Source organism: Oryx dammah, unplaced genomic scaffold, assembly GCF_014754425.2.
Source record: "Oryx dammah isolate SB20612 unplaced genomic scaffold, SCBI_Odam_1.1 HiC_scaffold_19, whole genome shotgun sequence".
NCBI lineage: Eukaryota > Metazoa > Chordata > Mammalia > Artiodactyla > Bovidae > Oryx > Oryx dammah.
Window position 1 is genome coordinate 90,209,638 of NW_024070203.1, and position 24,322 is coordinate 90,233,959.

The window sequence follows — 24,322 nt, forward strand, 5'->3', positions numbered from 1 at the left end:
ATTCCAAAAAATATAGGATTTTAAAGAATATCTTATCAAATAGATGATCTAGGCTTATTAGAGTTATCCTAATAATCAATAATTTTCATATATAAGATTAATATTAATTTTCTGGTCTTTCAATTTGACACAACTTTGGGCATAGATTCTATAGAATTCACATTTCTTTTTGACAGTAAGAGCCGTGTGAATAAAATGCATTAACATTTTAATAGCTGTGATGAGGGAAATCTGATAAATTTGTACTATTTGATGAATGATTAGGAAGAAAATGAAAATCTATAAATGTGTAAATATTTAGTATGTAGTTATAGACAAGAATATAATAGCTGTATTATACAATTATTTTAAACAAAGTCCCTTAAAATATTTATATAGTGTAAAATATTTTGAAAATATTTTGTAATGGATTTATTTGTTATCTATTAAGTGGATTATTTTCTCCCCAAATATTTTAGTGTTTTGGAATTTTGGGAAAATGTGATAGATGGGAAGTAATTGCTAAATTATACTAAGCAAATGGTTTAATGTGGTTGATGACATAATCAGGGGGGAAAAACTTGTTGTAGAATTCAAAAGAGTTAAAATTTATTTGCCTTTATTCTCACTCATTGTTTATTCATTCCTCCTTTAAGTAAACATTTAAGTGTTAGTATCACAGCTGTTTGAGCTTCATCCCTTCTTTTCCTGCTTATCATAACAAATTGCTTTATCTATGAGATATTTTTATTTACATTAAGGTGTGACTGATTAAAAAAAATCCCTACATTACAGTGTATCTTTTAATCAAATAACTTAGAGTTGAAAATATAGAGAACATACATATTGTGAGTATTAAAATATCTATGATCTTAATTTTCAAAGCCGTTTCAATTCCATCTTGACTATTCATAGTGAATTATCACAGGCTAGAATCTTTCGAATTAGTTCTAGTTATTGGAAGTTGTCTTTACTGCTCCATCTGCTGCATCCATTCCTCAACCAAAAAAAAATAAAACCAGAAAAGACGAAAGCGAAGCCTCGTACCTGTGCTTTGGCTCAGTGAATACCAAAGGTTTTGAAGACAAATAATGTTTTAAAATGTAATGGTACATTATATAATTTTAGGTTAAATTGCAGATTCCACACAATGTATGTATAGCATAATGAACAAATATCAATGCGGAGTTGTCATTGAATTAATTTATACTTTGATTTAATTTGACATGTTAGGGACCAAGTTTCAACACATGTTACCTGGTAATACATTAAGCAGTGTCAACGGATCTAAATGTAATTTTATAAAATTAAGAAAAGCCTTGACTCCCTATAAGAACCTAAATGTTGGTGCAATTATCCCATTTTAGGTTCAGTGACAAATTAAAGTTGACAAAGTAGAAACGAAATTAACATACTTTGAAATGGAAACATGTTCAGTCTAATGGATTAATTTCTACATTCACCTGCCATCTTTCTGTTTCAGCAATAACAAGGGAGGAAAACTTAATGAAGTTAGATGAACCTGTAAACTTCAATACAAAGTGAGTTCACTGATGTGATTATGGCTTTATCATTTCCTCCATTTACAAAGATATGTACATTTTTGCTGAGGATTCTTTTTGATGAGAATCTCACCTACAATTTAGTTCGTCTTCAATCTGATATTAAAATTGAGACTTAGTCCTTTTTCTTCCTGTGGTTTCCAAATGATCACCGTGATTCTTAACGCAATAGTTTGAGATACTTTAGCACTGTTTTTATTAGCTTATTTCCTGTCTAGAAACATTAGCTTAAGTAATGGAAAAAACACAGGATTTTACTATCTTACCATTCCTCATTGAAGTATATTTTAGCTATCTTTCCATTTACTTTATAAGTTTGAGTTTTATACTATGCCTGTAAGCATAATTATTCCAAATCTAAAGAGAGACATTTCGTTTCTGTTTCCTCTTAATATCTAAGAAACAAGAGTCTAATGAACAATGGTAATGGTTAGCTTTAGCCTGTGTCTTCTGGGTACTTTCTTTCTATTTTGTCTTCTGAATACAAATGACAGAGGAAATTTTTTTTGGGGGGGGGGGCTTGATTTTTAGCTTTTAAAAAATTCATTTTTAATTGGAGGATAATTGCTTTTCAATGTTGTATTGATTTCTTCCATATAGCAATGTGAATCGGCCATAAGTACACCGATAGCCCTTCCTTCTTGAAACTCCCTCCCACACCCACCAGTCATTCCACCCATCTAGGCGGTCACAGAGCACTGAGCTGATCCCCCTGAGTTATGCAGCAACGTCCCACCGGCCGTCTGCTTTACATGTGGTCGCGTCTATGTTTCGTGCCCCTCTCTCAATCCGCCTCGCCCTCTCCTTCCCCCACTGTGTCCACAGGTCTGTTTTCCATGTCTGTGTCTGTGTTCCTGTCCTGCAAATAGGTTCGTCAGTTGAACTGAGGTGGATGAACCCAGAGCTTGTTATACAGAGGGCAGTAAGTAAGAAAGAGAAAAACAAATATTGCATATTAAAACAAATAAATGGAATCTAGAAAAATGGTACTGATAACAGAGGGATCTTAATGGATGAGTAGAATGGCAATATAAAATGGCCCAAATTCTTCAATCAGTACATGGAGCTGAGCTGCCTTTTGTGTGAACAAGAAGTCAGGCTTTATTGTCTTCAAGCTCCTATTGAAGCTCATAAGAATGCAGGCATGCCTCAGAGATATTCCAGATTCAGGTCCACCACTATAAAGTAAATATCGCAATAAAGTGGGACTCAGGAATCTTTTGCTTTCCCAGTGCATATAAAAATTACACTATTCCATTTATACTGTAGCCTATTAAGTGTGCAATAGCATTAGGCCCAAAGAAACCAATTTGTATACCTCAGTTTAAAAAGCACTTTATTGCTGGTCTTTCCATTCAAGATGGCCGGAGTAGAAGGATGGGTGCTCATGTCCTCCTGTGAGAGCACTGAGATCACAACCAACTGTTGAGCAGCCATCAAGAGGAGGATGCTGAAAGCTACCAAAGAAGGATACCCCACATCCAAAGACAAAGACGAAGCTGTAGCAAGATGGTAGGAGAGGTACAATCACGGCAAAATCAAATCCCGTACCCACTGGGTGGATGAGAACAATAATACCAAAGAAGTTCTTCCAGTGCTGTGAAGGTTCAGAACCCCACATCCAGCTTCCCAGCCTGGGAATCCCCGGGGAGTCTGACCTTAAAACCCAGTGGGATTTGATTACAAGACTTCCACCGAACTAGGGGAAATAGAGACTCCAGGCTTGGAGGGCACACACAATACCTTGCCTGCACCAAGACTCAGAGGAAAGGAGCAGTGACCCCACTGGAGACTGAGACGAAACTACCTGCACGTGTTGGAGGGTCTCCTGTGGAGGCGTGGGTCAGCAGGGGCTCACCGCAGGGATAAGGGGACTGGGCAGCATCTGTCTGGGAAGCTCCCCTTTGGTGTTCACACTCTTGCAGCTTCCCATTAACTTGACCATAGGTCCCTTAGACCTGCAGTCAAAGGCTAAGAGTGGGTAGAATGGGTATGCTCCCAGCCTTACCAGGGTGGGAACACAACCCTACCTATCAGTGGATAATTGGATTAAAGGTTGCCTGAGCAAGGCCCTGCCCACCAGAGCAAGAATCAGCTTTTCCCACCACCGTCCCTCCCATGAAGAAGTTTACACAAGCCTCAGCCTCCTCCATCTTCAGGCAGACAGAGGAAGTAGGAAGAACAGCAGTCCCACAGAGACGAAAATAAAACCATATTACAGAAAGCTAATCAGCATGAAAAAGCAGAAAGTTACATCCCAGATGAAGGGAAAAGATAAAACCCCAGAAACACAACTAAATAAAATGGAGATAGGCAAACTTCTGGAAAAAGAATTCAGATTAATGATAGTGAATATGATCCAAGATCTAGGAAAAAGAATGGAGGCAAAGATTGAAAAATGCAAAAAATGTTTACCTGAGACCAACAAGAACTAAAGAACAAGCAAACAGACACACTAGAAAGAATCCATAGCAGAATAGCTCAGGCAGAAGCACGGACAAATGACCTGGAGGACAGAACGGTGGAAGTCACTGCCACAGAACAGGATATAGAAAAAAGAATGAAAAGAAGTGAAGACAGCCTAAGAGGCCCCTGGGACAACGTTAACACACCAATATTCACATTATAGGGTCCCAGAAAGGAAAGAGAGAGAAAGGACCTGAGAAAATATCCAAAGAGATAATATCCGAAAAATTCCCTAACATGGGAAAAGAAATAGTCAACCAAGTCCAGGAAGCAAAGATAGTTCCAGGCAGGATAACCCCAGGAGGAACACATCTAGACAAACAGTAATCAAATTAACAAAAATTAAAGACAGACACAAAGTATTAAAAGCAGCAAGGGAAAAATGACAAATAACGTACAAAGGTGAAGGTGATGGCACCCCACTCCAGTGCTCTTGCCTGGAAAATCCCATGGATGGAAGAGCCTGGTAGACTGCAGTCCATGGGGTTGTGAAGAGTCAGACACGACTGAGTGACTTCACTTTCACTTTTCACTTTCACGCATTGGAGAAGGAAATGGCAACCCTCTCCAGTGTTCTTGTCTGGAGAATCCCAGGGATAGGGGAGCCTGGTGGGCTGCCGTCTATAGGGTTGCACAGAGTCGGACACAACTGAAGTGACTTAGCAGCAGCAGCAGCAGCAATGTACAAAGGAACTCCCATCATAGCTGATTTCTCAACAGAAACTCTTCAAGACAGAAAGAAATGACATGACATATTTAAAGTGATGGAAAAGAAGAATCTACAACCAAGAATGCAGTACCCAGCAAGACTCTCCAGATTTGACGGAGGAATCAAACACTTTACAGACAAGCAAAGGAAGTGAAAGTTGCTCAGTCATGTCCGACTCTTTATGACCCCATGGACTGTAATGGGATTCTCCAGGCCAGAATACTGGAGTGGGTAGCCTTTCCCTTCTCCAGATGATGTTCCCAACCCAGGAATCAAACCCAGGTCTCCCACATTGCAGGCAGATTCTTTACCAGCTGAACCACAAGGGAAGCCCAAGAACGCTGGAGTGGGTATCCTATCCCTTCTCCAGGGTATCTTCCCGACCCAGGAATCTAACCGGGGTCTTCTGCACTGCAGGTGGATTCTTTACCAACTGAGCTTATGAGGGAAGCCCTGACAAGCCAAAGTTAGAAGGATTCAGCACCATCAAACCAGCATTACACAAATGTTAAAGGAAATTATCTAGGCAGAAAACAAATGAAAGGTCCTACCTAAACAAACAAACAAACCCACAAAAACAAAAACCAATTAAGAAAACAGTAATAAGATCATAAATATTGATAATTACCTTAAATGTAAATAGATTAAATGCACCAATCAAAAGATATAGACAAAAAGAGCAGAAGAAAACATGTGCACTTCACCTCGTCATTCTGCTTGACCCGACAAACTGAATGTAATTATTTTATATTGTTAGGGTAATCATGCTCCCATTATGGTTTGCAATTGTAATTATCTGTTATATTTGTCTAGTAATTGATTATGAAAACTGATAAACATATTTTACTATTGTGATTATGTAACTATTACTCACTTAATATGATTGTATCATGACTGTCAACAGAAAAATGATAAATTCTATGTCACCAACATTACCACTTAATAGAAAAACCTGTAATCACTTTTTAAAATTGAAATGCATATCAGAATTATATTGGAATTTTTTGAAAAATATAAATGCCCAGGTATTTTCTTTTTTTTTGGCCAGAGCTCCAGATATGTTTTTAATGAGCAGCCATGTTTAAAAGCTCTTGGACTCTATGAGAATCTTTTATTTTTATCTTGTTTGTTTTGCATTTTCTATTTCATATTCAGTGAAATAGAATTTTATTTACTTTATGTTTCCAATGTCTATGTCTCTGTTTTCTTGATGTTCTTTCTTAAGCTATTTTTGGTAGAAAAGCTTTTGTATGCATACATATAAACAACATGTATAATATATATATTATAAAACTTATGCATTTCTACCTCTCTAAAAAATTTATGACATTTTGATTTCACATGTTTGACTTAGTTATATTTCTAATTTAAAAAAATAGATGTAACAAGCAACAAAGGTTTACTGGGAACTATATTCAACATTTTATAATAACATAGAATGGAAAATAATTTCAAAAATAGCATATATGTATATGCTATTTTGGATGCACCCACCATCCAGTCTCAGTTAGGGTTAGGGTTAGGGTATATGTACAACTGAATCATACACACAAAAAAGAATTCTACTTTTTGAAATTTAGTAATATTTATCTTTTTGCCAATTTTTCTAAATGTCCTCTAACATATAATAAGAATGTATGAGATACAAAATTTTAAATATATTTGCCTAGGATATGATATAAATTACTTAAATATCAATCTGTTATATTTAAATTATTAATGACATCACTCAAGATGCTCCTATTCTTTTTCGGCACTTGATCAAATACTCTCAGAGAAATGTTAATATGTCTCACTACGATTATATATTTTTTCTTTTCCCTTTTATTTCTTCTAATTTTTGCTTTATGTATCTTTGTTTCTTTGTTTTTCATGTGCTTACTTGTTTATCATGTCTATTTTCCTGTGAATTGTACCTTTAATCATAAAAATATTTATCTTCAGTTCAGGTCAGTTCAGTCACTCAGTCGTGTCCGACTCTTTGCAACCCCGTGAACCGCAGCACGCCAGGCCTCCCTGTCCATCACCAACTCCAGAGTTCACTCAGACTCACGTCCATCGAGTCCGTGATGCCATCCAGCCATCTCATCCTCTGTTGTCCCCTTCTCCTCCTGCCCCCAATCCCTCCCAGCATCAGAGTCTTTTCCAATGAGTCAACTCTTCGCATGAGGTGGCCAAAGTACTGGAGTTTCAGCTTCAGCATCATTCCTTCCAAAGAAATCCCAGAGTTGATCTCCTTCAGAATGGACTGGTTGGATCTCCTTGCAGTCCAAGGGACTCTCAACAGTCTTCTCCAACACCATGTTTCAAAAGCATCAACATTTAAAATAAATAAATTTTAAATATAAAAAAATATTTTATTGCTAAAAAATGCTGACCATCATCTTAGTGAGTCATAATCTTTTTGCTGGTAGTGGGTCTTGCCTCAGTATTAATGGCTGCTGACTGATCTGATTGACCAAGGCGGTGGATGCTGAAGTTTGGAGTGGCCATGACAATTTCTTAAAATAAGATAGCAATGAAGTTTGTTGCATCAACTGACTGTTTCTTTCATGAACAATTTCTCTGTAACATATAATGTTATTTGATAGCATTTTACTCACAGTAGAATTTCTTTCAAAATTGGAGTGAATCCTCTCAAATTCTGTTTATACAACAGTATACATTCTTTGTTGTTATTTCAACAATCTTCAGAGCATCTTCACCAGGAATACTTTCCATCTGAAGAAACCACTCTCTCTGCTCATCCATAAGAAGCAATTCTTCACCTGTTACTTTCATCATGGCTTGCAGTGATTCAGTCACATCTTCAGGTTCTACTTCTGATTCTAGTTTTCTTATTATTTCCCCTATATCAGCAGCTACTTCCTCCATTGAAATCTTGGAACCCTCAAAGTCATCCACGAGGGTTGGAATCAACTTCTTCCTAACTTCTGATATTTTGCTCTCTTCCCATGAATCAAAGATTTTGTTAATGGCACTTGGTAAGCTTCTCCTGGAGAAGGAAATGGCAACCCACTCCAGTGTTCTTGCCTGGAGAATCCCAGGGATGGGGGAGCCTGGTGGGCAGCCTTCTATGGGGTCGCACAGAGTCGGACACGACTGAAGCGACTTAGCAGCAGCAGCAGCAGCAGCAGCAAGCTGTCTCCAAAAGATTTTCAGTTTATTCTGCCTGGATTTATCAGAGGATTCACTATCTATGGCAATTATATTCATACAAAATTTATTCCTTTCCAAGGAAGACTTGAAAATTGAAATTACTCTTTTGTCCATGGGTAGCAGGATGGATGTTGCATTAGCAAGCATGAAAGAATTAATCTCATTGTACATCTCCATCTGAACCCTTGGGTGAACAGGTGCATTGCCAATGAGCAGTAATGATTTGAAAGGAACTTTTCTTTTTTTAATAAAAATTAGTTTTCAATAGTGGATTTAAAATATTTGGTAAATCATCTTTTAAACAGATGCACAGTTATCCAAACATTGTTCAATTTATAGAACACAGGCAAAATGATTTAGCATAATTTTTAAAGATTTCTGGAATGGTAATGAACATCAGCTTCAACTTAAAGAGGCATTAGCCGGTAACAAGAGAGGCAGCCTGTTCTTTGCAACTTTGAAGCCAGGTATTGACTTTTTTCTTGCTAGGAAAGTCTTAGAGGACATCTTTTCCCTCAGGAAGCTGTTTTGTCTATGCTGAAAACTTGTTGTCCAGTGTAATGACCTTCATTCATTACCCTAGCTGGGTCTTCTGGATAATGTGTTCCTTCTACGTCCACACTTGCTTCACCTTGCACTTTTACTTGATGGATTGACTGCTTATTAAACCTCATGAACCAACTTCTGCTAGCTTCAGACTTTCTTCTACAGCTTCCTTTCCTCCCCCAACCTTAGCAGAATTGGAGAGAGTTGGGATTAGAAGGGCTTCCCTGATAACTCGGTTGGTAAAGAATCCGCCCGCAATGCAGGAGTCCCCAGTTCGATTCCTGTGCTGTGAAGATCAGCTGGAGAAGGGATAGGACACCCACTCCAGTATTCTTGGGCTTCCTTGTGGCTCAGTTGGTAAAGAATCCGCCCTCAATGCAGGAGACCTGGGTTCAGTCCCTGGGTTGGGAAGATCCCCTGGAGAAGGGAAAGGCTACCCCCTCCAGTATTCTGGCCTGGAGAATTCCATGCACTGTATAGTCTATGGGGTCGCAAAGAGTCAGACATGACTGAGCGACTTTCACTTTCACTTGGGCTTTAAAGGTCCTAACCCTAACTCTCACTTTTCACTTTCATGCATTGGAGAAGGAAATGGCAACCGACTCCAGTGTTCTTGCCTGGAGAATCCCAGGGACGGGGGAGCGTGGTGGGCTGCCGTCTATGGGGTCGCACAGAGTCAGACATGACTGAAGCGACTTAGCAGCAGCAGCAGCAGCAACCCTAACTCTGGGTTAGGCTTTGGCTAAAGTGAATGTTTTGGTGGTCTAGGAAAAAGACCAACCCAACCCCTCCATGTCAGCAATAAAGTATTTTTGCTTTCTTATCATTCCTGTGTTTACTGAACTAGCAATTTAAATTTCTTAAAAAAATTTTGCTTGGCATTCACAACTTGGCTAATTCATACAGACGGCATAGCTTTCAGCCTACCTTGGCTTTTGAAGTGTCTTCCTCACTAAGCTTACTCATTTCTAGCTCTTGACTTAAGTGAGAGATGTACAGTTCTTCCTTTCACTGAACACGTGGAGGCCATTGTAAGGTTATGAACTGGCTTCATTTCAATATTGGTGTTCCTTGTTTCTCAGGGAATAGGGAGGCCCAGGGAGAGGGACAGAGTTAGAGGACTGGCTCGTCAATGGAGCAGTCAGAACACACACAGCAGGTGTGGGTTAAGTCTGCTGTCTTCTAAGAGTATGACTCATGGCACCACAAAACAATTTCATGATTAGATGAAAGGTCCTTGATCACAGATTGCCACAAAAATATAATCATAAATAATAATAAAGTTTAAAACATTCTGAGCATTGCAGAAATGTGGCTCAGAGACATGACGTGAACAAATTATTTGGGAAAATGATGCTAATAGACTTGCTCAGTGCAGGGTTGCCACAACCTTCAATTTGTAAAACATACAGAACCTGTGAAGTGCTATACAACAAAACACAATAAAGCAAGGTATGCCTACAGAAATTGATATTAGGTTAGTGGGAGGAGTATGTTACCAACAAGACTGAACAAAATTGATTCTGATTTAGTTGGTAGATCAAATATTATTTTTGAAGTTTAGAGAGTGAGAGAGCTCTGTCAAGCTGTGAAAATATTTGGCAAATCTGTCTTATAATGTAGTGTTAGTCACTCAGTCACGTTCAACTCTTTGCAGCTCCATGAGCTGTAGCCTGCCAGGGTCCTCGGTCCATAATTCTGCAGACTAGAAAAACTGGAGTGGGTGCCATTCCCTTCTCCAGAGGATCTTCCTGACCCAGGGATGGAATCCAGGTCGCCTGCATTGCAGGTGGATTCTTTACATCTGAACCTATAGAGAAGGATGGAAGCGTATGAGACAACTGAGAAGGTAGAGAAAATACATGTTTAACTTTTAGATCTATTGGAAATGGTTGAAAAAAACAGAAGGTCACTATCTGTTGACTACCTCTTACAGCTTTTGGCAAGATGCTATAGGATATGAGGTTAGCTGGGAATTGACAGGTTTGGAAAGAGAAGGAAGAAAGAGAAAGTCCAGAAAATGGGAAAAGGGTTGAAAAAATTTAAGTTCATTGTCTCACACAACTTCAGGATATAGCTAGTGTTAAGTTTAAAGAGAGAACTGACAATAGATCACGATTAAAATAAATAAAAATATGGTGGAACTAATGATGATGTTTAGCAAAGACAATTGATTTTGCCAGCAGCATACAGAAGATGTTAAAAAAATATGCCAGAAAACTACCAAGTTTTTGAGGGAATTTTATTGCCATGTAAAACTGTGTTTTGCCTAAAAAGCCTGTGACTATTCAGACCTTAAATCTGTCTTCATGAAACCAAGTATCCAAGAGCTGAAGGGCTCTGTGAAAAGCAGCTGGATCTTCCAGGGGAATATTTTTTCCATGCTCTTTTCAGATATGGCCACAGGGTATCACGGATAAGAAAAAGCCTTTGAGAGGACAAACTTGGGAGTCAAAGAGTGTTAGCAAAAGATTAGAAAAATAACAGGAGTTAGGGTACACTGGGTTTTATATTCCATTGTAAATGGCTTGGTTAGTTTGGAAAAGGGTGGATTTATAGGAGTTTGAGCTGAGCCATTAAACAATCTCAATTAAAATATTAACCTTTTTTTTTTTTTTACAGGAATTACTCTGGATAGTGAGTCGAGAATAGGTTATAGGAGGTAACCTAGAAATAGTGAGACTGTTAAAGAAGTTATTGAAATAACCTAGAAGGATATGCTTATGCTTTGAACCAGGCTGAGTTGAGCAAAAGTGGTGGAAATTTCTGGGAGTTCCCATATTACTCAGGTTGAGTCAAACAGACCTTCCCCTGCATTGGATGTGGGGTGTGAAAATGACGTTAGGGATTCTGTTTTTCGGCCTGAGCAACTGGAAGGATCAGAGAAGGCAATGGCACCCCACTCCAGTACTCTTGCCTGGAAAATCCCATGGACAGAGGAGCCTGGTGGGCTGTAGTCCATGAGGTCGCTAAGAGTCAACACGACTGAGCGACTTCACTTTCACTTTTCACTTTCATGCATTGGAGAAGGAAATGGCAACCCACTCCAGTGTTCTTGCCTGGAGAATCACAGGGATGAGGGAGCCTGGTGGGCTGCCGTCTATGGGGTCACACAGAGTCGGACATGACTGAAGCGACTTAGCAGCAGCAGTAGCAGCAGCAACTGGAAGGATGGAGTTGTCAACAGTTGTGCTGGGGAAGGCCTTCTAAACAGCAGGTTCAAGGAAGGAGAACATCCTTAAGCTTTGGACATGTGAAGGGTGAGATATACATTACATAGCCAAGTGAGGAGGTTTAGTGTGAGTTAGACAAAAAGTGGCTAGAATTCTTGACAGAGGTCTGAGTTGACTACTTCTGGGAGTAGTGAGCACATATCACATATGAAACCACACATCAAGATGATATCACCCAAGGACTGAGGATTATTGATGAAGATGAAAGATGCAGGGATTGAGTCCTGGGCAATTCTAACTTCAAGAGTTCAGAGAGAAGAAAATAGTTGAGGAGACTGGAAAAGAACAGCCAATGAGATAGGGATACATTCAAGAGAGTATGGAATCTCAAAAGTCATGTAAAAAGAGTTCATTAGGGAAAAAGGGCATGCCATTGATGCCTGGACTCCCGAGCGGCCAAGTGAAATAGTGTCTAGGAAGGTTTTTCAGTAGATGTGTCCATGTGGCTACTTCTTTCCAACAGAACATGAACAGAAGTTATGTGAGGTATTTCCAGGTTTTTTAGAGAATGCCTATATTTCAACCACATCCTTCTTTTTCTTAAATATGATGCAAAAATGATGATGTTCTAGGACAGCCTGATTCTCCCCAGATGGAACTCCGAAGCCTGGCCACTGGGTCACTATATGGAAGAGAGGCACAAACCACCTACAGCAAGTGCCCAGACCTGGTATGTGAGCAAATAACAGTATTTTAGTGATTATATAGCTCGAGTCTATCTTAGAGTATTTTGGCCTACCTTACACAGTAAGTTAGCATGACTCTTTGTCTCAATTTCTTCACCCAGAAAGTATAGCACAACTTTCACTATTCAGTAAGATGGCCATTTACTGAAATGTTTACAAACACTTTTGAATGTTTAAATAAGTAAACCCAATGCCTATTCTAATTTAGCTCAGATTGATGCTCAGAGATCAGCATACCACTTACCGGGAACACTACAATTCTATTAAATGATACTACACTGCTTAATTATTTAAAAAGGAGTAGATTCAAGTTATGAGGGTGGTTTAACAAAAATAAGAGCAAACTTTGTACCACATTTTCCCTTTTAATATGACAGTTGAATCCATCCTGGCTTCTATTAATAAACTAGAGTGGTAGAGGATACTCTCTTTAATATTTGCCTAAATAACTTGGGCAATGAAATGTTTTCATAGAAAACAGAGCCTTAAAGCCTTTTTGCTAGAAGAGAAACAAGAAGCTTGCCATCTTGCCACATGACTAACAAAGGTTATAGGAAATTTCAGAGCCTGAAAACCAAAAAATTCTCAGAAAGCAAGTTTCTACTTCTTACTTTGGAGGAGTGAATTCCAAAGAATGAACAAATTTGAAGGTGTTCAATTTTGAGGTAGAATAGGAAATATTCCACCTTTGGAGATATGCGGTGTGGTCAGCAAGTTCGTCTATGGGGTCGCTCAGAGTCGGACACGACTGAAGCGGGCTTAGCAGCAGCAGCAAGTCCCTGGGGTATCCCCACTGGTGTACGTGCGTGCTAAATCTCTACGGTCATGTCTGGCTCTTTGCCACCCCGTGGACTGTAGCCAGCCAGGATCCTCTGTCCATGGGATTTTCCAGGCAAGGATACTGGAGTAGCTTGCCATGCCCTCCTCCAGGGCATCTTCCTGGCCCATGGGTCAAACCTGCGTCTGTCATGTTACCTGCATGGGCAGGTGGGTTTTTTTACAAGAGTTCCTGGTGGATGAGCTGTAAAGAATCCACCTGCCAAAGCAGAAGATGGGAGTTAGATTCCTGGGTTGGGAAGATCTCCTAGAGAAAGAAATGGAAACCACTCCAGTGTTCTTGCCTGAGAAATTTCATAAACAGAGGAACCTGGTGGGCTTTAGTCCATGGGGTCCAAGGAGTTGGACATGACTTAGTGACTAAACAGTAGCAGCAACAACACAGCAAGTCACTAGAACACCAAGAGGTGCTGTGGGACTGATCAGGGGTGCCAATGACATAGCAACACATCAGTGCTACCGGAGTCAAGCGTGAAAGCCCTTCCTTAACAACTCCTCTTATTCACAAATTATGCGCCCACTGTATGTTCCAATTACCTCTTTATGTATTGGTGTCCTTTTGAGCTGAATTCAAATACTCTCGCATGGTATTCCTACATTTGGTAAAGTGGCCCATAGTAGACCCGTACCGAGGTTGAAGTGATCAGATACGCATTTCTTTGTTAGGTGATGAGATGCTAATACTGAAGAGTGTGGAATAAAGATGCACGAGCACAAAAGGAGCGAAAATGAGAAGTAGCGCAAAGCCAAGTAGTGTGCAACCTTACTCCTAAGACAGCTAATGTTCCCTTCCAGAATGTGATCTTTCATAATCTTACTCTTTTCAAGACACAGCCTGCGAGAGACTGCAGAACAAATAACACCTGCATGAACATGTAATTTTTCTTTCCACAATTATTCTGCCAGATGGTAACAGGAAAGAAGGGGATCTTTTGATATGATAGAGAGATTTCTCAGATTTCAGGATGAATGTGCAAACAAAATAAGAATAGAATGGACTCGAAATGACCGGAGGCTCCTCACTCCACGGTAATTCTAACAACAAGGTAGCTCCTGCTTTGCTTAATTGTCTCTGCTGTCTCTGTTGTAGGCTGTACCAAAAATGGGCGTCCTTGGTGGTTCAGTGGTAAAGAATCCACCTGCCGTGCAGGAGACACAGGAGACGCAGGTTTGATCTTTGGGTTGAGAAGGTCCCTGGAAGAGGAAATGACAATCCACTCCAGTCTTCATGCTTGGGAAATCCCACTGACAGAGGAGCCTGGTGGGCTACAGCCCATGGGGTTGCAAAGAGTCGGACCTGACTGAGCAAATGAGCACTGGTACCCCAGATATCAATATATGCTCTACCTGAACTTCAGTCATGGGTGTTTACACCCTGTTCCCTCTCCCTGCCTACCCTCACCGAGCTTCCCTGGTGGCTGAGTGGGAAAGAATCTGCCTGCCAATGCGGAAGATGCAGGTTTAGTCATTGGTTTGGGAAAACCCCCTGGAGAAGAATGGCGACCCATTCCAGTGTTCTTGCCTGGGAAATGCCATGGACAGGGGAGCCCAGCAGGCTGAACGATTAAACAATGTTTACCCTGCACCAGCCCCGACAAGCACCATTATACTCTCTGTTCCACATATAAGCAATACCATGCAGTATTTATTTGTCTTTCTCTGCTGCAATCGTTTAGTATAATGCTCTTCAAGTCTTTTGTGCCCAGAAATGGGAGAATTTTCCTTGCTTTTCTGTCTCATTAATATTGCATTGTGTGTATATATGTACCATCCATCTGGTTTTATCTCTTATTGTGTCTTGAACTCTGACAGCCAAATTTTCACCCTGCTGCTACTGATGCTGCTAAGTCACTTCAGTTGTGTCTGACTGTGCGACCCCCATAGACAGCAGCCCACCAGGCTCCACTGTCCCTGGGATTCTCCAGGCAAGAACACTGGAATGGGTGGCCATTTCCTTCTCCAATGCATGAAAGTGAAAAGTCAAAGTGAAGTCTCTCAGTCATGTCTGACTCTTTGCGACCCCATGGACCACAGCCCACCAGGCTCCTCCATCCATGGGATTTTCCAGGCAAGAGTACTGGAGTGGGGTGCATTGCCTTCTCTGAATTTTCACCCTACTGGATTGTAATAACAGGGATGTTGTCTGCTTTGCTTAAAACTATTTTAAAGTCACCTAGCAAAGGTTTTGGAACATAAGAAGGATTCAACAGACATTGTGGACAGATTGATTCTACATTTCTATTAAATGAGTTTTATCAATTGTACTCACTTTAAATTCTACACCAAATGTAACTCTTTTAAATTCTGTGGGGTCTTGAAATGTTAACAACACTTGAAATGATTAAGCAAAACCTCTGTAATTAAGGTAAGTTTTATTACCATCATTTTGAAAATTATATCTTAATCCATATCAGAACAAATGTATCCTTCAGGCTTTGAAAGCTTGATTCTGTTCATAGAAAGCTTATTAGCAGAGTTCTGAAACTAGAGGCCAGATGCCTATACAAGACTATTTGCAGCACAGCTCTCATGCTGTGAAATAAAATTATAGTGTAAGGCTGATTTCATTTTCTTGCATTTGCTAATTTGCTAAGGAAACCCTTAATTTTTTTAAATATAAGAGGATTAATAGCTAATGCTATTATTGAAACACAATGCAAAAACCAATGGCTATTATTTAAGCATAATAGCTAATAACTTATGGCATTAATTTTAAACTTTTATTTTTGAAACATGGCTGAATATCATGAGTTATTGCACTAATTGTCCACTGCTCTTGGAAGTTAATGGTACCTTCAATATTCAAGGATACATAGGGTTAAAGGAGGGACATTGTGTATAAAATATTGGGAAAACATCTCTACTGACTAGAAACATTTCCCACCTATAGTTATTATCCCAAATTCATTTTTTTGGTGTGTTTTCAGATAGTTCAGTAAAGCACTCCCCATTCATAGCTGTGTTACTATTAAATGACTACTGTGTGATGGCCACCACACTTGGTAGGCTCCATATACCAGCTCTTTAATCTTTACAACAAGCGTAGGTGAAAAGTCTTTCCACGTCATTTGACATTTGGAGAAGCTGCTGTTTAAAGATATTAGGCAGCTTGCCAAAAACTACATAGTGAGTAAACAGACCTAGCAGTGCAACTGAGACCTGTTTCATCGTCAGATTCACGTTCTTTGCTTCACTGTCCTCCGAGGTTCCATTTTCTCAGGAGAGGTGGACTTGGTTCTCTTCAAACCCAAAGTCAAGGCAGGTCCAAGAGTTCTGTGAGATAGCTACTGGTATCACAGGTTTATAATGATGTTGACAACATAGGAGGAGGCCCAGTGATTGACAGAGTCTTTTGTGATGAATAATGTGAAGACTCTCTACCTCCATGCCATGAACTTGTAATCAAACTAAAGAGACTAAAAATCAAGACATATTTTCTGGGAATTAATGCCTACTAAGAGTGTTTGATTGAGTTTTACAACAAGTTGTGGACACAAATAATCTAAGCATTTGAGCCAATGAAGAAGCAGAGATTGTGAATAAAGATATTGGAAAGTTCTAGATTCTCTCATCTTTTGAAATTGTGGATTTGAAACAAACTTTCCTAAATCATCAAGGTCCCAGGAAGTCTAATATAGTTGTACCACTTTCAGTACCATATATTTGCCTCTGAAGAGAATGAAAAGCGATGGGATTATTCTGTAAGGAATGAGTATTTAGTACCTCTCCACCTGTCAGACTCAGCCTTGTGCTAAGCTCTGGAGACGGAGTGAATGCACTTGTGCATGGGCCTAGGACCCATGGGCTGCAGAAAACGGGAAATAAGGCAATGATGGTAACTGTACCAGAGTGGTGGTGGCGCTCTCTGGAGACAATCCATATATTCCCAGTTGTAAAATGACTTTAAAATCAAAGAGCCTCATGTACCCTTGATTTAATAACACAGAATATTTTTGAAAATAGAAGAAAAAAGAAACTACTGCTTTGAATGTACATGCCATTTGAAAGATGAGTCTAGATTTCAGAAATATTTGAACATGTCTCAGAATTGAACACATCAAGGACTTTCATGAGAACTAATATTTAATTGAAAACCAGAAGGATGAGCAAAAGCTAAGGGGCAAATAATTGAGGAGGGAATGCAGTAGGCAGAATCAGTAATTTAGGTAACATTCCCGAATGAAAAGGAGCAGAGTTCATTGGGACTGAAGGACAGAAAGTCCTGGGACCGATCATCAGCCTCAGCTCCAGGTAATGTTGCCCGGCATACAAGGACTCAGTAAGTTTGGAAATCATGAGCTGGATTAGACACCCAATGCACCAGAAGCTTTAAGCCAAGGAATGACAAGATTTAACATCTATTAAAATATCTTGACTTCAATATGAAGGAAAAATTTGGCTGGGACAACACAAAGGTCAGTGTGGAGAGATGTCAATTGGTATAGTATTATAGCTGTCCCAGAGAGACATGAGGGTGAACCAGATGAATTGTAGGGATACAGAAATCAGATATATCTAAAATACGTGAAGGATTTTGAATAAGTTAAGAAAAAAGAATCTCTGAGTGAAAGTTTTGTTAGACAGTAGATTCTTCTATAAGAGTGTTTGGGAATCCCTCATTGGTGAGTGTTTCACAGGCCGTGGCCTGCAGGTCACAGCTGGTCAGGCTAGTGTGCAGTGACCTGTAGATCTGTACACTTGTCAGTGAGTATACACCTGCGCTTGTGAGTCAGCACTGCTTGAATGGTAGGAAGATAAACAGAATGCAGAAAATAAAGTCATGGCTCGATTTTGATGACTTCTTTGTGTTGAGAAAAATTAAAATTTAACCAACTTTGGACTAAGATGTTTGCAGTTTTAAAGAGCAAGGGATAGATACAACAGGGCATGGAAAGAACAGATAGGATTTAAAGAGGTTAATGCAGGTGATAGAGGAATTCTGCCCAGGGAAAGCAATCTGGGAAAATGCAGAAGAGTGGATAGGAAGAGTTTGTGCATGACATGAAGTTGACCTCAGTGAAGCAAAAGTTGCATGACTGGGCATAGGTCTTGTTACCACATAAAAACTTTCACATAATCACAAAGGCATATCTATTCTGCTTCTTGAATAGTTCTGCTGTGCACACTTTTTTCTGAGGTCTTTTCCAAAGTGAGTATCTGCTAACAGTTTTCATGTGCCTAGCATCCATTAATGTTTCCTCCACTGTTGGCAGGATGAAGTTTACACTCCTTAATAGCTCCAGAAAGAATGAAGCGACTGAGTCAGAGCGGAAATGACACTCAGTTCTGGATGTGTGTGGTGATGAAAGTAAACTCTAATGCTATAAAGAACAGTGTTGCATAAGAACTTTTGCCTGGGTCCAGCACCGGTGGATCCAGGCTAATTCGAAGGGGAGATGGAGTAGGTGTCCTAGGAAAAAACTTATTTAATTACAGATATATAGAGAGATTAGAAACGGATAGTGTAGTAGGAAATATTAGTGGAGAAAAAGAGGCTGAATAACTTGGTTTATGTGGGATACCAATAAAATTCCAAGACAAGGAATTTGCACCATCTACGTTGGGCCACTGGCGCCACTTGAATATCGGAAGGTGCTCTTCCTTGGGCTCCTTCTCGCGTGGAACTTAAAAGCCGGGGCAAGTAAGTAGACATGGCGAGCACCCACGCTCCAGATGGGAATTCAGCCAGAAAAACGGGGAGCAAGAAAGAACGACATGGGGGAACCAGTCTTTCCAGAAACTGATCCGATTTCTTTATTTTTTAGGTTTGCTTATATACCTTTTGTTACACATAGAGATAAATGGAAATTTTAAAGTCACGTGGGGGTCAGCAGTCCTGACCTTTATCAAAATCAGGTGCTTCACATAAATGTATAAAAAAAGGTCTTAGGGGTTTTACATCATCTTCTGGCCATGAGGCCTGCTGACATTTTATGACCCTTTCTTTCTGATAACAGTCAGTTAACCAGAAAACTTATTTTTTCCAAGGGTGTTTTTTCTTAAACCAGGCGCCACCCTCTGAAGGTACCAGATAAAGTTGCATTCCTATAGGGTGAGGGTGTAGTGGGTTACAACTAAGGAAGGAATTTATTTAACCTAAGGTTAACATGATTAATCTTAAAGGTTAATACTTATTTCTCCTATATGCTAGTTATATTCATTATAAGGGCAGGGAATATGGAGATTTAGCAGCAAATATTGGCTCAACAAGTGAAAAACCCTTCACCAGTATTCCCCTTAAGATCTATTTAGTCTTAAGATAGTGATAAAGTTACATTTTTACATAGCAAGGGCCCAGTGATTTATAACAAAGTACAGTGATCTATAACAAAAGAGAAAATTCATTAACTCAAAAGGTCTAGTATTGCTAACATCAAAAACTACTGTATTTCCTTTTCTATATTCCAAATACATTAATATATTCCCAAGTGCCTAAGGATATGGAGGCCTGGTGGCAATCATTGACTCAACAATGAGAAAAGCCCTATGCTAATTAAGATTTTCAAAATACTCCAAACTCTCTGTGCTGTTTATGGTTGAGAGGTAGTAAACAATCATGTGCCTAGTGGCAGGACTGTGGATAATCCTGTCACACAAGCTAGTCTGCCAGCAGAGAGGTTTGACCTGAGACACCCTTGTCACGCCCAGGAATTTTTATTGACTGGAGCTGCAAGTTCTCTGAGAGAACCGGTGGGGAACAGCCCCCCATAAAGTCAGAGGTGTAGGTGAGAGCATGAAATAGTAAAGTAGGTAGACTCTGGTTTTGGGGGTAGATGATCGGGAACAGGGGGTTTCCTGAGGCTCGATCCCACCTTTGTGTATGCCGAAGTCTCCTTCCTCATGACCTTTGCCGTGGGTGGAGCTCCTCACGCTGGCTCCCGGCAAACTTTGAATATTAGGTCCATGAATCAAGGAAAATTGGACATGGTCAAGCAGGAGATGGTAAGAGTAAGCATTGACATCTTAGGAATCAGTAAACTAAAATGGGTAGGAATTAGCAAAAGAGGAGAGTGAAAAAGCCAGCTTAAAACTCAGTTTTAAAAAACTAAGATCATGATATCTGGTCCCATCACTTCATGGCAAATAGAAGGGGAAAAGGTGGAAGCAGTGACAGGTTCCCTCTTCTTGGGCTCTAAAATCACTGCAGATGGTGATTGCTGCCGTGAGATCAGAAGATGCTTGCCTCTTGTTAGGAAAGCTATGACAATCCTTAGTGTGTTAAAATGAAAAGACATCACTTTGCTGACAAACGTCCCTATAGTGAAGACCATGGTCTTTCCATTTGTCATGTACAGATATGAGAGCTGGGCAATAAAGAAGACAGAGCACTGAGTAACTGATGCTTTTCATCTGTGGTGTTGCAGAAGACTCTTGAGAGTCCCTTGGAAAGCAAGGCGATCAAACCAGTCAATCTTAAAGGAAATCAACCCTGAATACTCTTTGGAAGGACTGATGCTGAAGTTGAAGCTCCAATACTCTGGCCACCTGATATCAACAGCTGACTCTTTGGAAAAGGTACTGATGCTGGGAAAGATTGAAGGCAAGAGGAGAAAGGGATGACAGAGGATGAGATGGTTGGATGGCATCACCAACTCAATGGACATGAGTTTGAGTGAACTCCAGGAGATGCTGAGGGACAGGGAAGCCTGGTGTGCTGCAGTCCATGGGGTCAAGAAGAGTCAGACACGACTTGGTGACTGTAAAACAACAACAAAATATGACTTATGAGATCCACGGTCTGTTTGTTGCCTAACGTTTTGGCCTCATTTATTACTCCACTATGCCTCTCTTTTTCACCATGAATGCTTTAGATAGAAGAAGCTCTTTTCTCTTTTAGCAGCCATGCCAAGTTCTCTCTCATCTATCAAATGCTGCACTTGACTTTTGTCTTTTCTCCCTGAGTCCTCCAGTCTTCATTTAGACATCACTTTCTCCAGATACTTTTCTTCTCTGTCAACACTGAAACTGATTTTGCAGCTTCTCTCCTTACAATATCTTACATTTTATTCAGATGTTAGCAATTTTACCCTGAATGATATTTGTTTATATTTATATTTGAACCATCCAGAAAGCACAACCCCATCACCAAAATAACCTGTCATTTAGTGGGGATGTGTGTGTGTGTGTGTGTGTGTGTGTGCATACGCTCAGTCACGTCCAGCTCTTTGCAACCCCCTGGGCTGCAGCCCACTAGGCTCCTCTGTCCATGGGATTTTCCAGGCAAGGATACTGGAGTGGGTTGCCATTTCCTCCTCCACATTTAGTAGGTACTGAATGCCTATCTGTTAAATGGATGATTAGCTGATGAGTTATCCTTGTTGAAAAATGAGATTTGGGTTAGCAATTTGGGGGGCTCTTTATGAGTGGTTTTGCTGCTAAGTCGCTTCAGTCATGTCCGACTCTGTGCAACCCCATAAACGGCAGCCCACCAGGCTCTGCCATCCCTGGGATTCTCCAGGCAAGAACACTGGAGTGGGTTGCCATTTCCTTCTCCAATGCATGAAAGTGAAAAGTCAAAGTGAAGTCACTGAGTTGTGTCCAACTCTCAGCAACCCCATGGACTGCAGCCTACCAGGCTCCTCCATCCATGGGATTTTCCAGGCAAGAGTACTGGAGTGGGGTGCCATTGCCTTCTCCAATGAGTGGTTTTAGCCACTTATGAATTGAATAGGGTTCAAAAACTTTTTGTAATAGCAGTGAGTAGTCTCAGACCAAACCTGGCATATGGCTGACTCATGTGATCTATGAGCTAAAAATGGATTTTACACTTTTAAAGAGTTGAAAAAATGTACAATGAGATTTTATGTAGTTTGAATTAGAAAATATTTACTCTTTGCATTTACTATCTGGCTCTTTATAGAAATAGTTTGCCAACCATTACTCTATAGATAAAGGTAATGTGCCATCTTTGTAAATGTTCTCTAGGAAAATGATGATATTGACATGCTCTTAGAAATGTTTGGCAACTCATATTCTAAGTCTTTTTGCTCTTCCTGTCAGTGTTATGGCCTAGCTGCTGCTTTTTAAAAATACTATTACGTAAATTATTTCTAATTATCTATATTAGCTTTTAAAAACACAGGGAGATTAACTAAATTACTTCTTTTATATATTTTGAGCTGATATTATTTTATAGCAATATGATCTGGTTAAGCTATCAGGTCCCATTGTAATAAACGTGTGGAAAATGGGTAAACAGAAAATGATACTTATACTTGCTTTTTCCATAAGTTAACGTGTTTAGCCTTCTGAACAAGACATGAACCAAGAAATAGTTTATCTGTTTGCCACTACTTTTCTGGGTCATAGACTGCATCCATCCTCATACATCAAAATTATCAAATAAATAATTGCTGAATAAATGAGCTAATGGCCCAGTGGAGCATTTTGGTTCAGAAAGGTTAGGAAACTTGGCTCTAGTCATATAACTAGTAAGAGATACAGTTGGATAGTTTAACTTAAGGTTACTCTTAAGGCCCATAACATTTCCATGGTTTTTAAATATGAATGACTTTTATCTTAATATTTCCTTAAGGGACATTACAATTATGATATGTTCAATTATTCCTAGTATTAATATTGAATATTTATTGAGCTAAGGATTGTTGCAAAAATTTTATATGAATAAAAACACTATGGAGTAAATAATCTTATCACCTAAATTTTAGAAGACTAGAAATGAAGGCAGCGAAGAACAGGACATTGCCAAAACTCAACTGTGAGTTCTGACATGAACCAGCTCCATTGCCAGAATTTATTTCCACAGCTGTATACAACTGAAGAGTTACTTTAGTGCATATACTTATTGTTATGTGTCTAGCAGCATGTGAGGTAATATTTGCCTAATGACTAGCTTTCCTTCATAACCATACTGCAGGTCAGTATCATTTTCCTCTTTTGGAAGCTTTGCAATGAGTTTATTTGTAAATCAATACAAATTCTATGGAGGATGAAATTGAAACTTAGAGGTTAAGTCATGTATTTACAAAAGAATATTAGTAGGAGTAAAGTGGATTTGTGGAGCTGTGATCTCTAGGCATCTTATTAAAGAAATATACTATATTTTTTTATACTAATGTCATACAGTTATTCACTGGATGAAAGATATTCAAAACTGTAATTCTTCTATTCACAATTTAAAGACAAAATAATTAATAAAATAAGCAATATTTTGAAGAGTGCACACTTTTAAATTGATAACAGGTGAATAGCCGGCTATTTTGATTGAAGATCATTTTAATATCTGTATCAATGATAAATCCATTTTTGAAGTACAGAATACCTTTAGTTTGGCACAAAGAAATTTACTTGATGATATCAGAGAGATACAAGCAATAAAGTGAAGAGATATTTACAAAGAATGGTTTATACTATTTTGTAGGTATATATGCACATCCACTTTTTAATAGTGTCTACATATATAGATGAGAACGATAGGTAGTAAAATGTACCTGAGCTAGATTTCCGAGTTACTATTATATGTAGAAAAAAATGCATTTATATCGCTTACTCAGAAAACCACTAAAGGTTGGTAAAGGGATTTTCAGAAGACATAAATCAATAGGGTCAAAATGAAAGCAATATAAGAAAACAATAAAACTGTGGAAGCTAAACTTCAGTTGAAAAAAAAAAAAGTGATCCTTGAACTATAAGAAGTTAAAAAGCTCTCTCTTAAGGTAGCAAGAGAAAGGTGCAAAGTAAGCCAAGTCATCACACAGAGTGTTTCGAGGATGCAAGAACTGGTAACACTACTTGTTTTTGGAATCAGGATTATTTTCTGGAAGTGTGACTAAGAAACAGCTGGACATCAGGAGAGCCTCTCTAGCTTCTCAGTAGCAGGGAACTGCCTTTTATCAATTTCACATGAATGAATAAACAGCATTTGGTAAATCCAGATGTCAGAATATTACTTGACAATAAAGCAAAATGAAATACTGTTACATGCTACAGCATGGATAAACTTTGAAAGCTGCATGTTAAGTGAAAGAAATCGGTCAAAAATAAAAACAAAATATTATAGGATTCTATTGATATGACTATGCAAATCTATAGAGATAGAAAATAGACTAGCATTTTCCAAGGACTAAGGGTGGGCAGTAGGGGTAATGGGGATCAATTACTAAAAAATATGTGCTTGCTTTTGAG

General features: G+C 39.3%; 1 pseudogene; it reads right to left on the minus strand.

Moving 5' to 3' along the window:
* Positions 1-7,079: 7,079 nt before the first annotated feature.
* LOC120878844 lies at positions 7,080-14,782 on the minus strand (annotated as a pseudogene).
* Between the last annotated feature and the right edge of the window lie 9,540 nt (positions 14,783-24,322).